Raw genomic sequence first — 15,794 nt, forward strand, 5'->3', positions numbered from 1 at the left:
CGAAAACTGACGTATATTTTTGTTGTCAAAACTTCTAGCTTGCTGGTTCTAAAATCTTAAGTAGTATTGAAGCATTTTTATTAGGACAAATAAATTTACAATATTATATATTAGGGTGGAACTACGTATCAAATAGCGGAAACTACCCCTCCGATATCCTATACTTAAAACACTTATACATAATAATAGAAATATAATGTAATCCAATCTATTGATTTAATTGGAAAAAAAATTACAGAGTTAAAAAGAATTACAATCACGATCTAGTATTTGAGCAACAAACTCAAAGTAATCACATTACATTCTTTAAAATCTTTCACTATTTTCTCCAACGAGAGTAATAGTTTAAATGGAACTTACAAATGTCGAACTTTTAATACTTACCGGCGAATAATTAAAAATGTATTATACTAATTGAATGAAAGTTTTCTGAGCGACGAAAGTAGCGTCTCGGAATTTCATATTCTCGTTAGAATGTTCCAAGAAGATTCATTTGATTGTAAAACTTTATTTTGCTTAGCTTGTGATAGTATTTTTATAAAAATATTCTTTGTTCATTTCCTCGGGGTGGATAAATCATTGTTATTCGAAACTATGATAAATATGCAACGAGATAATGTTATTGGATATTATAATGAAGCAAGTAGTTATTTTGTATTAAACAAGCTTTTTTCTCTGTCTGGAGAATTTGCAGTATTACAATGCAATTTTAATAAATTTCAAACCGCAATACGTGTCTTTGTTTATCTTATAAAAATATTATGATTAGGGACTCTAAATCTAGTAATATTAAAAAAAATGTTGATAATATTAGAATTTATTTTTAAAAATATTTATATTACATTAAATATTATCTCTCTAATCTAGTGAGATCCTCTCTTCGATCATTGGTGAGGTTATTCTTTTTGATTTAGTTATCCAATGCAAACGCACATAATATTGTATTTTACTCGAAATTGTCTATATAGAAATATACCCCATACGATCATAATTAATGTTACAGATAAATATATAATAAATGTTTGTACAGCTTAATATTCATTATGTTTATATCGCTCTTTATTGCTCATTTAATCACTTCTTTTGACGCAGACATATCGATATTTTAAATGAACACAAACTCAATTTGGTTTACAAAATCGTAACAACATAAAAAGGGTTCGGAATGGAGTTCATAGGGAAGGGCTAATGATTTTTTGATTAAAATCCGTCCCATACGGCGGTATCGCGACGTAACGTTTGATCGAGGCCCGCACCTGTGCGCGCTGCGCCCCACCCTCCCGCCTTTTAGCCCTGTATATACAAAGAATATTATTTTGAAAGATATCTTTTGAATGTTTGAACGAACCATGGCATTTTAAGTAATTGGTGTTGGTTTTGTCTGCAGTCATATAGTTTATTAGGTGTTATCAGCCCTGTATTATATACTGACCTACTGCTGTGCACGGACCTCTTCTACTACTGAGAGAGTTTAGGCCTTGTTCGACCAGGCTGGTCTACTGCGGATTGGTAGATTTCATATACTCTCAAAATTGCTATAAAGTACTTCTCAGGTATGTAGGTTTCCTCGCGATGTTTTTCTTTACCGTTAAAGCAAACGAAAATTTATAAAGAATACACATAATATGACTTTTAAAAAAGTCAGAAGCGCCTTCTTTTGGACCTATGGACATTCATCTCGACAGTCCGTTGCACACCCAATTAAACTATTGTGTTAAAGTTATTGAATAAATATTTATTATTTTTGAGCGAATTTAATCCACCGCTGATCTTATAAGTATTAACTATGAGTTAGTTTTAAATGTTAAAGGCTAATTTGATTATTTTAGCAATAAATGTAAATGATTTGTAAATCGAATCAATTTATGACTTATTTAGTAATGTAGTTGAAGCAATTGCCAACTTGTAGTTGCCGTTATTTTGTGTCTTGTATATGATAATTTTACAGTATCTGTCTCCAAAGTAAAAACATTGTATCTGAAATATTGTTGTTGAGAGTTCGCAAACACTGTGGCCCTAAAATTAGATTCTGGTTTAGGCCCAAGAAACTAATTTCAGGACTCAATTACCCGTGTGTAACACTTTTATGCGTTCCGCCGGATTTGAGCCACGGCACAGCGTCAGTTCCAGTGTTAGCGGACACCGGCCGAGTTTAACCTAATTTGCTACTATAGAAGGCTACAACTACGTTTAGGTCGCAGCCTTTATGAGAAAGTGGGGCAAGGTAAATACAGACAGATAAAGTTTATTAATGCGGCCGCCATGATGTGTTCTAATTGTTGTAGTGTCTTTTCTAAGATTACCAAGTTATTTTAGCTTGCAATACGCGAGTTGATGCATATATATTTTATGTAAGCGGATGAAAAAGGAATTAGTTTTAGACTTAAGTGTGAAATATAAATTTTCCATGTTATTGAAAGTTTGTGAAAGTGTTTGGATGTAACCACATTTAATATGGTAAATGGCTGGTGAATTTAGATAAAATGTTACAAACATAGAACCACGACTAAATTCATAAATAAGTTTTATTTTGGTTTCAATAAAATGTACTGTGGGAATTTTATTCCGAGAACAGGGTTTCACGTTTCCATTTTTATTATAAAAGTACACTTTTGTACTAAAACGTTATATTTGTCAATTTGATTAACGAAATAATATTTTAGATTCAAAAATAAAGCCGTTCGGTAAGAGTTAAATGCAAAATCCATTTCTCTATCAAAAGCAAGATCTTATTTACTACCCTCGTTACCACGAATTTAATCACACAGTACACTAAAGCCCCGAATAAGTAAAAGCACTACGAAAACCCAAAGAAAATACTGCTGAACCAAAGCAGCTCATATAAACCATGGTATGATATACGATGTGTATGTAGGTGTGGCGGGCGATCAGCGTCTCGCTAATATTGAATAAAGTTCCGATGGCGAAGTTTCCACGAAACATTATATTAGTTGGAGGGCCGCGATCTCCGCTGAATTTTGATTGTTTTATGACTACGACCCACATAATAATGAGATATCATTTATTTACATAGAACAGTTTTATATTACACATATTATGGGATATAGTTTTTTAACTTTAACGGGAATAAAAATTCTAATATCCCGTGATAACTATTTCCAAATAAGTTTTATTGTAAATCGTATATTCTAAATTTGAGGCATATATCTAAATATTTGATTATCCAACAAATTGGAGTTGTTATATAATGGAACTTTCTTATATCGATTCAAGGGGGGAGAGGAATGATTTGATTAATACTAATAACAGACGTTAATTCGGATCATCCAGATATATCGAGGAGTAATCAATTGGGGCGTTCTGGTAATAACCACCCGTCTACCCCGCGGTTCAACATGAAACTAGGACGAGGGATGAGTTCAATAGAATGTAGGAACGTCAGTCAGTATGCCAACTTTGTTATTTATATGAACTTCGTAAATCAATTGTAATAGATTTTTAAATTATTGATTCATTTAACAGTGATTTCCATTTGCATCTTATAATTGAAGTAAGAAACAAAAATAATACGAAGCACTAAATTATATAAATACTTCATTACGTTTACTCAATATGTAGTTAATAAAACTGATAGAATTTTGTAGGTGTAGTTCATAATCTATATATATAAAAATGAATTGCTGTTCGTTAGTCTCGCTAAAACTCGAGAACGGCTGAACGGATTTATTTTATCTTGGTCTTGAATTATTCGTGGAGGTCTAGGGAAGGTTTAAAAGGTGAGAAAAATTCGAATAATTGCCGGGAAAATCCTCAAAACAGCATTTTTCTATTTCCCATACAAACGTTTTCTAACTAATACGTAGAGTCAATTTGAGCTTTATTGCTATTGTATAAAGTTCACTTTTGTCTAAGCAATGTAGGTGTGTTCCTAACATCAAAGCAGTGTGCGTTGGAGCACAGAATATAATAATGTAATGTCGCGTTCTGAAACTCAACAAAAGTGATATCGCGGACTCGACTAAATTGAACAGTCACAAAATTTAATATATCATTAGTTATTTGGTTGGCTTCACAATATTATTTCTTTTGTTTTACTTTAAAATGCATGTTTTCGTTATGGACAATTTTTGAGCTACTTTTGCATATCTATACTTATAATAAATCTGTAGAGAGGTCAGTTCTGTACATGAAATATATTTCCAAAATAACTGGGGGTGATTAGGGATCGATACTGATGCCAAAAATGCAATTAGTAAAATTTTTGTCTGTCTGTCTGTATAACCGTTATAGAAACAAAAACTACTCGACGGATTTTAACTTAACTTGGTACAATTATTTTTCATACTCCTGAGCTGGTTATAGTATACTTTTCATCACGCTACAATTAATAGGAGCATAGCAGTGATGGAAAATGTTGGGAAAACGGGAGAAGTTACTCCATTTTTAAGCTTCCGTCATTTCGTGTGCAACCTTAATGGTTAAAAGTTCCTTCGATTTCACCAGGATCCCATCATCAGACCCTGACCGGACAATCGGACCACCTGCATACCACCATAAATTAAAAAAACATCCCGACAAATTGAGCACCTTCTCCATTTTTGAAACCCGAAATCCACGCGGACGAAGCTGCGGGCGGAAGCTAGTTAAGAAATAAAAATATAATAAATATTAAGAAGTAAAGATTAGAAATAGGTCTATCATCAATATTATAAAATAATTTGACAAAATTTACCTACAAATTAAATATGTTTCCTATATGAAAAGAATATATATCAACAATTACATCAACAAAGTATAGCAAATTAGGACTCCATACACAATTAAAATCACAAAATATTACAATACATAGAAAAATACTTGCCATAATTATTCATTATTAATAATACCCAAAGTCATTTATGTAAATAGTTGCGTTACTGCAGCTCTCTATAGCAGGCAGGGGGTAGGCAGGGGGAATGAACGGCGTGAACATTGCGTTTTTATACGAAAGTGTCCGACCGATGAGGCTAGTTACTACACGCTCTCGCCCCGCTCTCCACGGAAAAATTCACACGTTCCCTTTTCATGCATTCGAGGAAGGAAAGCTTTTAACCGTCCTTTTTTAATACGCAAAGGAAGCCTGTTTAGTGTGCCGAGGTAAATACTGCATATGACATAAATAGGGGACTTAATATTATTAGTGACGCGATGAAAGGTTTTTTTATGATTGAATAAATATTCATCGAGTTGTTCTGTGACGATTATATGCACGAACAGGCCTGTTCAACTGCGATGATACCACGCTTTAATCTATAAAATGTGCATCCTTTTCTATTAATAATAGTTTGTTATCACTTACATTTTGTATTTGATTCATTTTAGTGAAGTGCCTTCCGAATTCCCATAAATCGACGCCGAATTTTAGCGCCCAGTTCTTGACTCTGAAACAAAACCGAAGATTAGATGTGTCCGAAATTGTTTTTTGTTCTTTGTCGTTAAAACATTTCTTTGGAAACTTTACCTCTTTGTAATATTAGTATAAATATAAATACTTGTATAAACTTTAGCTATAAACATTTTTGGTTGCTAGCTAAAATATTCTTTAATAATACCTTTTACTATAAAAACTAAGTACCTACAACTATATCACAGAGTGCAACAGTGATTATGGACGTCTGATGCTGTCATTGTACAAAATGTCTGTACAGTGAAGTATATATACCCAATATTATATTACGTCTAGACAGTGTAATACAATTTTGGCGTAGTGGATGCAAGTTAAGATTCATCGCGTTATTTAACCTTCATATTTTGATGACGGTAATCAAGAGTTCTATCACAGACTTAAACATGATAAGAATTTTATTCCTAAGTTTGTGATAGTAATATATAATAGATTCTGATTGGTGAGTACAAGTTATGTAAGAGGGCTTCTTTTGTGGGTTTACGTGGATATATCATTGTGGTAGGGCGTCGAACACATCTACTATCAGGTCTAGTGTGCCAATTTATAGAGTAAAATTATTTTGACATGTCAAAAAAAATATTGACTACTCTCATGGTTATTTGGAATAAAAATACGTTTAAATTAAATTAATTTCAGAGATTAATATCGGTAGGAGTATAATACTATTACAACACCTGTCCAAATTCCATCACAAAGGCAGAGGAAGTTAGAAATCGGGTCATGTGTTTATTCCGCGTCGGCAGTCACCCTTATTTCATAACGCGAGGGTCCCTAACAATTTATATTTGTCGCGGTATGACAAAAATACAAATGTACCGTTGAGATGAGTGCTATTTAATTAATTTTTTTGAGTAGAGCCACCGTTGTGTCAGCGGCATTTACTGCTGCTCTAACCCAGTGATACTACTGTATCATTGAAAACCGGTATTTTTGCCGGTTTAACCGGTTCAATATGAAATCGACTGACGAGAAATGATTATCCCTCAGCAGTCGAAACAATTATGCTGGTCCGTTGGAATCAGTTATACGCAGGCTGATCCCGGAACGCGACACACTTACGTGGGCCACTATGGCCGCCTTCTATATGGTAAGTATGTATTTTGAAGTGAATTTGAAAACTTAAAAACAAAATGCTGTATAGATTGCTGTGTCTATTGACTATTTGCCGATCCAGTTTTTGTTAAGGTTCAGGTGTGGATAGCGCTTGGAGAGAGACTGGGCAAGGAAATTGATGTTGTAAACCCGCGTTTTAATAGTTTTTACGTAACTTTATTTGGATCATCAAGTTATTAAAAAGGCAGTTTTCTTCCACTTGCCCCTCCAATATGGGGTCAATTAAACACTCTTTCAAGCACATTTGAAAAAGTATAATGATTAGTAGTTTATAGTTTCTTTTGTATATTGTCAGTGGCGTATATAACTGTAATTGACTAGCATATTTGTCCCATTGCATTGTTATCTCCTATTTGGATGTATAGTAGCTGCTAATGTACCATAAAAATAAAGATTACGAGTTTTTAGACACGCTGCTTGACGTCAGCTTCTTCTGGAGGATCTTGTTTAAGATAAATCGTGATCAAACCTGCAAATAGTATTGCCTGACCATTAAATTGTACCCAGAACCGCTTGACTTAAGTTCACATTCGCTACAACTCGACCATGGAGGAAATGAAATCTAAACTCGAGTTTTCATATAACGACCACCAGCAACGATGCATTTAAAGAATATGCACAAATATTCAGAATTAGACCGTTGCTTTGGATAAATAATGAGAAACATTAAACATTGTTAATGTCCACACGTAAAGTCGGAAATGTGCACTACAAAGTATTCAAATTCATTTTACTATATATTTGTGTAGTGGCAGAGCGGTAGGACCGAGTTTTGCCAAACGTAAGTATGATTTCAACATTTTGTTCTCAGAAAGTGATGATGCAAGGAAAGTGAACTACTGAACGTATTACTTATCTTCTAGGTAGATACTTGAACAAGATATTTGAAGATTAAGCACTTATCGAGCATACTTTTACATAACCATAGTAAAATTTACTTGAAAATTTTCTTTCCCGAAAAATATGTATTAAAGTACTTAAGTGCATCGTAAAATCTCTTCCAATGTAGAGTTGTGTAAAGTAAAAATAAAAATTGTGATTATTATTGAATGTTAAGCTTAAGGTGGTAGCTCAAGGTCCATTTTCATACATTTTGTTTCGGCTTTAATCTGGGTAACTAAACAAGTATTGGCAAGTAAAGAATTTAAATTCACGTCTAGTTAGTGATTAGTTCTCGCAGTTGAAGAAAAATGTAAAAATAATTAATAATCATGGATATTTCGGCCTTTAAAATTTAATATGACGAAATTTTAAAGGCAGAAATATCCATGATTATTAATTATTTTACATTTTCTTTTCAAAATATCATAACTACTGCAATACTTTCCAATTAAAGCAACAAAAATAATGAACCTACCACTAAACTCTTTCTTTACGCTGACGATGACGCATTGCCAGCTCTTAAAAAATTCGTTTCGGAACACTGCAAGCAAGGGGTTCTGTAACATTACGGCGGCTTTGTGCAAGTCGTCTATTTGTCCTCATTACTCTTCCATGTTTCCTGAAATATACATTTTTAAAAATGTTCTAAAAGTTTAGGTTTGTTGTAAATATCAATAAAGAATATGTATTTAAATTATTTTTAAAAGTGTTCATGCTTTTGCAATTTCAACAACATGAGATTTATTTTTATATCTGTTAATGTAAATAAGTAATGATTATTCGTTTGTCTTCGCACGAGCGCAGCCTCGCCCGCCCTCTAGTGGTGGTAAACGAAAGAAATAATAAGCTAGAAGAATGCCCGATTATTTGAACAAACTTCGCCAGTAGATTTCCTTATTCCGTTTCGTTTAATTCAAGTTGTTCCACAATGTCCTCATTAGCAATCAGGGAATGTTTCGCGGGCATTGTTCGGCCAAGTTCGGCCGTCACCGGCAGAAGTTCCAAATTTAAAATTATTTAAAATGTTTGGACGTCGTCGCGACGGCAGGTGTTCTGTTCTGAGCAAGCCGGCGCCGCGTCCTCTCGTTACACGCTATTTACCGACATGGAACGTCTCAAAACACTTTCAAACTTTGTTTTGACGGTGGCTCGTAATGGATATAAAATATCCTTTATAGATTTCTTATTTTCAGCTTGGATGGTAACGTAAAGATGGTCTAGACTGTAGAATACAGATTTTAAAATGATAGGAGTCTGGATTAGGTACGTTATATATTAGAAGCGTTTACTAAGTATAAAGTTCTAATCATGATGTTTTTACATCGACCAGTACCCGTACTAAACGACTTTAGCGCTAAATATTCTATGCTATACCGCTGCGCAGTGGCTACTTAACAAGTTATTAATTTACCGCAACGAATCTAAATCCTGTTTTGAAGAAAATTCGTTAGTAGATAAATCTTGCTTGGTCAGAGGTCATTCCCAGTGCTAGATAGTAATTAATACGACTGGTTTTTCTAAGTAAATAAGGCTCTAAATTTAATGTTACAATTCAAAATACAGCACAGCTTACTAAAATTAACCAAGTACATTCTACAAAACCAGCTAAATTATATTGTGTTTTGATATTAATTTTGTACATCTAAATATATACAACTCAAAGGTGACGGACTGACATAGTGATCTATCAACGCACAGCCCAAACCACTGGACGGATCGAGCTGAAATTTGGCATGCAGGTAGATGTTATGACGTAGGCATCCGCTTAGAAAGGATTTTGATTAATTCTACCCCCAAGAGGATAAAATAGGGGATGACATTTTTTATGAAACTTTGTCAATTTTACACCGATCGGGCTGAGACTTTGCATGCATAAAGCTACTATGACGTAGGCATCCCCTAAGAAAGGATTTTGATAAATTCCATCTCTAAGGGGATAAAATAGGGGATGAAATTTTGTATGAAACTTTGTCAATTTTAAACCGATCGGGCTGAGACTTTGCATGCATAAAGCTACTATGACGTAGCATCCCCTAAGAAAGGATTTTGATAAATTCCATCCCTAAGGGGATAAAATAGGGGATGAAATTTTGTATAAATCTTCTTAGATTTTCGACTGATTGAACTGAAATTAAAGATTGGAGCTACTATGATGGAAGACGTTCGCTTAAATAGGATTTTGATAAATTCAACCCCCATGGGAATAAAGTTTGAACCGATCAGTACCAGGAAAATATGTAGCAAGACTTTTATCTTACAGTGGACTTTTATCCCGGAAAACTCCTTCACGCGGGCGAAGCCGCGAACAAAAGCTAGTATTTTTATAAACATTAATCGTTAGACGTCTGATTAAGTTTTAAATTAATTTTATCTACATTTATTTAATTGTGAATAAGTTTGTCATAATCGAAATTTGCCGAATGTCTGCATCTTTATAAAACTTTAATGAAATAGAAAAATAAAGAAAGATAATATCTTCAAATGTCGCAATCGGCTTAAAATCTTGTTACTGTAATCGGTTTAACCCTGGCGATAAACGTTGGGTTTGCAGACGGGTCGAGGAGCCGATTTACGTTTCACCTGAATTTAATATCATCCCCTTTACGTGTGACAAATTTTCATTTTAAATTATTGCGAATTAGTGAACGGCACGAATTTTTATCACCACGTTTGGATGGCATTAAAGGATTCGATTACATTTAATTAATGTTATAATAATTGTAATGTATATTCCATTTTTAAATCTCATGCTGTTTTAATATAATGTAGATTATAATGAAAAATAATTAAATTAAGAAAGAGTGAAGTTTAATTATTGGTGCATTAATATTGTGATGACTGCGGGGCATGCGCATTCTGAACAAACTGCAGTGTTCGTAGTTAATTCATTAAAGTTAGAATGCGATATCTCGGTTGCAGCGAGTCGATAACGGTTGTTTTATTAATCAGCGCCGGCGAGTGTCGAGAGTCAAGCGTAGAGCTGGTAGACGGGGTGTCAGACGAGCTGCGCCCTTACGTAAGGCAGCCTCCGTAGTACGAGCCAGCACTCCCCGCGCGGCGCTCTCCCGCTGTCCCCGGCGTCCCCGCCCCCGGTCACGTCCGCTCCCTCCGCCCGCGTGCAAGATCAATACCGGAGCCGGCGCCTTTGACATGTGCGCCGCGTGCCGCTCCGCAAATATTTACGTTGTGGAAACAGATCATAACTAGTTTCATTTGCCTGTTTGTACGCTCCCGCTCCCGCCTGCGCCGCCGCCGCATGCGGTGCGATAAAAACCAATTTAATTGACAAACTTCTAATTTATGTCTCAATTAATTTTACGTGGACGCCTTTTTTAATTGACTCTCGCCCGATGTCGCGTTAATTGTTTTTCGTGCATGTTTTTAGTAAGTATATACGAAAAGCCGATAACCGAGTAGTTACGCTAATTACGGGCTTTTAATTAGTTAAGCATAGACGATAATTATACAATTTATATTACGATGACTTGGTATTTTCTGATCCGCTCACCTATAGCTAAAATTACTTGATAATATCCATCTTATCTTTCCTCTTGCATCATAATATAACATTTTTATAATAAGAACCACCTATACAATATACCTATTTCAATATATCCCTTTTAAAATATATAACGTCGCAAAATTCAAATACATAGCGCCTGCATACATAGTGTCCGATATCCTGTTTGGAAATGCGATGTAGCTTTGGCACCGTGTCTGGGACACGGCGGTTAGCGAGCTGCGGTGGTCGGCCACTCATCCTACAGGCATCAGCGCCATGTGCAGTGTGCACGTAGGTTTACAATATCTCGCTCTTTGCATAAAGCTATTTTGTATGGAAAAACTTTCAGCAAAAAACTCTTAGTAAAGATTTGAGTTTATTTAATAAACTCATGTTAGAATATATATTTTTAAGATACAAATACTTTTAACTTATAAGTTATAGCTAGTTAAAAGCCTGAAACAAAAGCCCCTTTACCAAAAAATAATTCACGCAGTGTTCAAAATATTATTTTAAAACAATGCAAACTTAAAACATTATGTTTCGTATCTGCAGCCGAAAATACGGTGCGGATAAAACGGAAATAGGAGTGTTGCGCTGTGTGCGGACAACTTGATGTTGGATATTTAATCGAAAACGCGATTAAACTGCGTTTTATTTTGCTATTCAAATATATTTTATTTATGGTTGTTTTTCACGAGGAATAATCATTTTGATAAGTGATTTTATGATAATAATTATGTCGTTATGGTATTATATGTTATCCCACTGCTGGGCACGGATCTATTCTTTCTTTACAAACAGTTGCGATAATATTGAAGCGTTTTGTCGGCAATAAACAAAATTGGCCCCATTAGTAACTACCAAATGAGACAATTGACAATGTACAACTAACTTGAAATAATATCTAACAAAATTTTGCCTTAATGTTCAAAGCAGTGTCAGAAAAAATATTAATTATAATAGATATTGCTGGTTATGCGTGAAAGAGAGCATCTATCGAAATAATAAATTACAATATTATCTCGTTAGTGCTGATTAAATAATGCAACTATTTAATGTTGCAGCTTTCATTTAATCTATATGTATACGGAAAGGAAATCATGAAAGAGTTACTAAACGTTAAGGAAATGTAAATAGTAATAATACCTGCGAGTTACGTCACGTGTCACAACGCACACGCGTTCCATAGCCATTTTATAATGATCAATCATTTATCTATAGGTGATGTGCATCCTAAAATTATGTAAACGGATAAAATTACGATTAAACTTATACATATTTAGTACATTAATTGAACTTATGTAGGTAATTACAATCAAATTACAAAATATTTTACTATAAGAACTAAGTTTATATGAAAAATACCTCATATACATTATTTATAAAATCGCATATCAGTTTGGATTGTGTGAAGTTACACTTACAGGTCCAATTTATAAATTTTCACGTACGACAACTCATTATTTATTTAAAAAAAAGTAATATTTGTGTTACGAGCATTACATTTGTAAGTATTGATAGCAAAGTTACTGACATAATTTGTTGTACTAAGCTATGGATATGTGGCGGACAATAAATGTTGCTGTAACCAGCTTAGGAAGTTGTAACGGCCACTTAAAATAAAAATATTATGGTAAAAGCTCCAAAATATACCGATATTTTGGGGGTTTTGATGAAATTTTCTGAATTATCAGTAATGTTACCTTATTAAGTACTCGAAGCATTGTAAATAGCAAACGACGTTTTATTTCCTTCACGATAACAATTTTTTTGTTTAGAAAATTAAACCATATTTAAATATATTCGAATTTTATTCAAATATAGTTCAAAGTTAATTTTTTTCTCATTGTATTTAGGGTTTCAATTTAACTCACCCTCTTCTTGTTAATTTTAAAGAACTTTTTCAGTCGAGTTAAAATAGACCAAAAATGTTATATAGTTAGTTCATAAAATACTTTATAATTCAAACCAGATGCTTTTGCTCTACGCGCATGAATGTAATTTTAATTCTAGAAAACATTACATACCGGCATTCTGCATTTATAAGACTTTTCGTTTAGCCAACGAAACCTTAAAATATATAGTTTCGTAATAAAACCGCTTTATGTATTATGTAGTGTAGATAAATGAATTTTCATTTCATTCCTCATTTTACATTGGTCAGTCTTTTAAGTATATGGTTTGCAGTAGCGAAAGGTGAAATTTTTCGAATGAGAACCCGACACAACATACAGGTACTAATATGCATGACGGTCTGCAAATACTTTTGATAATAATTAGATTCTACATAAAAAACTAAAGAGACCGCCAAGAATCGGGTTATATGGACCCTACGTCACTGATCGTTTGAAATAAACAGTAATTCTATTGTAGTTCGATAGACTATTTTTAAAAATACTATCGGCATGGTGGCGTTATATACGTGTAGGTGACACTTTGAATTTACAGTTTCAACCCACGCGTGTCACTGCAATAAGAACGCCTTCTATCACATAACCACAAAATATTATTGACTTGTGGGTGTACTAGTTGCTCTACCTACACTATGTTTTTATAGGCATGTATATATTGTATTTTTTATTTGCTTCCGTATTAATTTACTTTTAGCTATGATTTTTGAAACGTTTGAGTAAATGAATATGCCTTTTGGAAACTGAGTATTTGATAATGCTTTAAAATGTAAGGAGCTCGCTTTGGTTACCGTTTGTTAATCCATATATTTTAGGACCGTTGATGGCAAGATAGCAAATACTACTTCTCGCAACTACAGCAATTGAATCTTCTTTTTCCTTTCTTTAACAATCAGGAACTGTCAACGAAAACAAGTCTATGGCAGCGATTCAGTCCGTTACCCTGAAAGAAATCGCAGTAAAAAATAAGAACAATTCGTTATCCGTTAAAAGAATACCAAGCTAATTGTAACTGCACTCCAAAACTCTCCGGACGTTGCAAAAAGTTGGGTAAAACCGGGAAAGCCCCGTATGGCGATCCTATTCATGACTCACGTACAATGACGCCTACGCGCCACCTTCGAAACTGCGCCAACAAACACCCACGTGCACGAAACAATATTTTTATTCGTAGTAATCGTATTTAACGATACTTGATCACGCCCGCGCGTACGTACGAGTGTTATCGGCTGTGGAATATGTACGTGATTGCGTTTACACCAGTGGCGAAGACCATATAACTCGATTCCTGCCGACTTCTCTTCAGTAATTTGTATAGAATATAGTAGTCGTTAGAACTGTTTGCAGACTGCATTTATTTGTAGTACCTATGTTGTGTCACGTTCCTTTTCGGAAAATTTTCACTCTCCGTCACTGGTATACACTCAACTACAGCCCTGTATTTCTACTGCTGAGCAATGAGTAATTGGTCTTCTGTACTATTGAGAAGATATGGCTTTAGTCCATTATGCGGGTATATCGCCGGTTGGCAGACTTTACATTCACCTATATATGGATAATTATTAGTAAGAGGTAATTCACGGGTATGTAAGTTTCCGCACCATTTTCCTTTGTTGTTAATGTGATTGAGTCGTCAATCTTCGGAAAGTGAGATGAAGGTTTTAGGTTTTAAAACAGCTATCTCATCTGGCCGCTGTCTGCCATTACAATTTACGCGGACTGTTCAATGGACTCAATATAGAAGAAGATTAAATACGCTAATGTCTTTAAAGCTATATTGTTTTCTTAGGAAACTAAAAGCAGACTAATAAGCATCTTGCTGACATAGTGACGTCACGACTTCCCATTACAGTAACAGTACCACTTTTGAAAGTAGTGTATAGCGACGAGGATAGCCTCGTCGCCCATGCAGATGTTAAGTTTCAGAATGAAGAGTAATCTTCAAGTTCAAGTTCTTTCATAGCGAAACAGAATTGCTGGCACAATTCGGTTTGGCGGGAGAATTAGATTATATTACTAATTAATGAATAATTGAAAATTTGATAAATGAACATTTATAACCAATTTATAATTTTTAAAACAAAATTATAGTAATAGATTTATAAGTTAATCTCAATTAAAGACACAATTATAATTCTTTTATCAATTATTATTCAATAATACTTAGATTTCAATAAAACGTAGTTGTACATTTTAACTTCAGTAACTCTTAGCGCCGCTGAACAAGATTGCGTTGCCGCCAAAAGAGCAATATGCTATGTTCGTTTGTTTTCTATATTTCTAGTAAATCTCAATCATTTGTGTTTTAACATAGTTTTTATTGTTATTCATCAATTTAATAACTTGTATACTTTTATATCAGCATGTAACTTTATGTTTTCATTATCTTTTAAGGACATCTATATTCGACATCAGTTCCAATTAGTATCAAATGGACACTGAACAAAAATAAAAATAATTATTAGTTACAATACATTCACCAATATGCCTCAAGGTATCAATTAGGGTTGCCAACCGTACTATAGTATATAGTATTGTACTATATTTTTGGTCTGCGTACTATATACTGTTAAAGAAATATATGTAAAAATCCTATATTTTCAGCACCTCAATCTAATAAATAAATCCTTCATTTTAAAATATATAGAACGCTCCTTTACATTGACTTTTGGTGATGGGACAGCGTGTATCCGAACTTCTATAGAAATAATTCAGTAACAAATATATATTTGTCTATATTTTCTTTTTCCATAAATGCTATAATTTTTTGAAGTGTGCTATATATTTTTATACTTTGTTTTGAAAAATACTACTTATATTTTACCGAAGAGTTGTTGGCATCCCTAATATCAATAGTAAAATTTATTAAATATCTGTCATGACTCAATTCAGTCATTTCTAATTGTTACAACTTTATTCGATATCGCGACCCACGCTTACGTTGCAGTTTTTGTAAATTGACACGTTTTCCGACATT

General features: G+C 33.8%; 1 protein-coding gene across 1 annotated transcript in view; it reads right to left on the reverse strand.

Annotated features, from left to right (window-relative positions):
* Window positions 1-15,794, reverse strand: part of LOC115443776 (voltage-dependent calcium channel subunit alpha-2/delta-3) — a gene marked incomplete in the record, with an annotated part of 76,158 nt that overhangs the window by 30,649 nt on the left and 29,715 nt on the right.

Source organism: Manduca sexta, chromosome 25 (genome assembly GCF_014839805.1).
Source record: "Manduca sexta isolate Smith_Timp_Sample1 chromosome 25, JHU_Msex_v1.0, whole genome shotgun sequence".
Classification (NCBI taxonomy): domain Eukaryota; kingdom Metazoa; phylum Arthropoda; class Insecta; order Lepidoptera; family Sphingidae; genus Manduca; species Manduca sexta.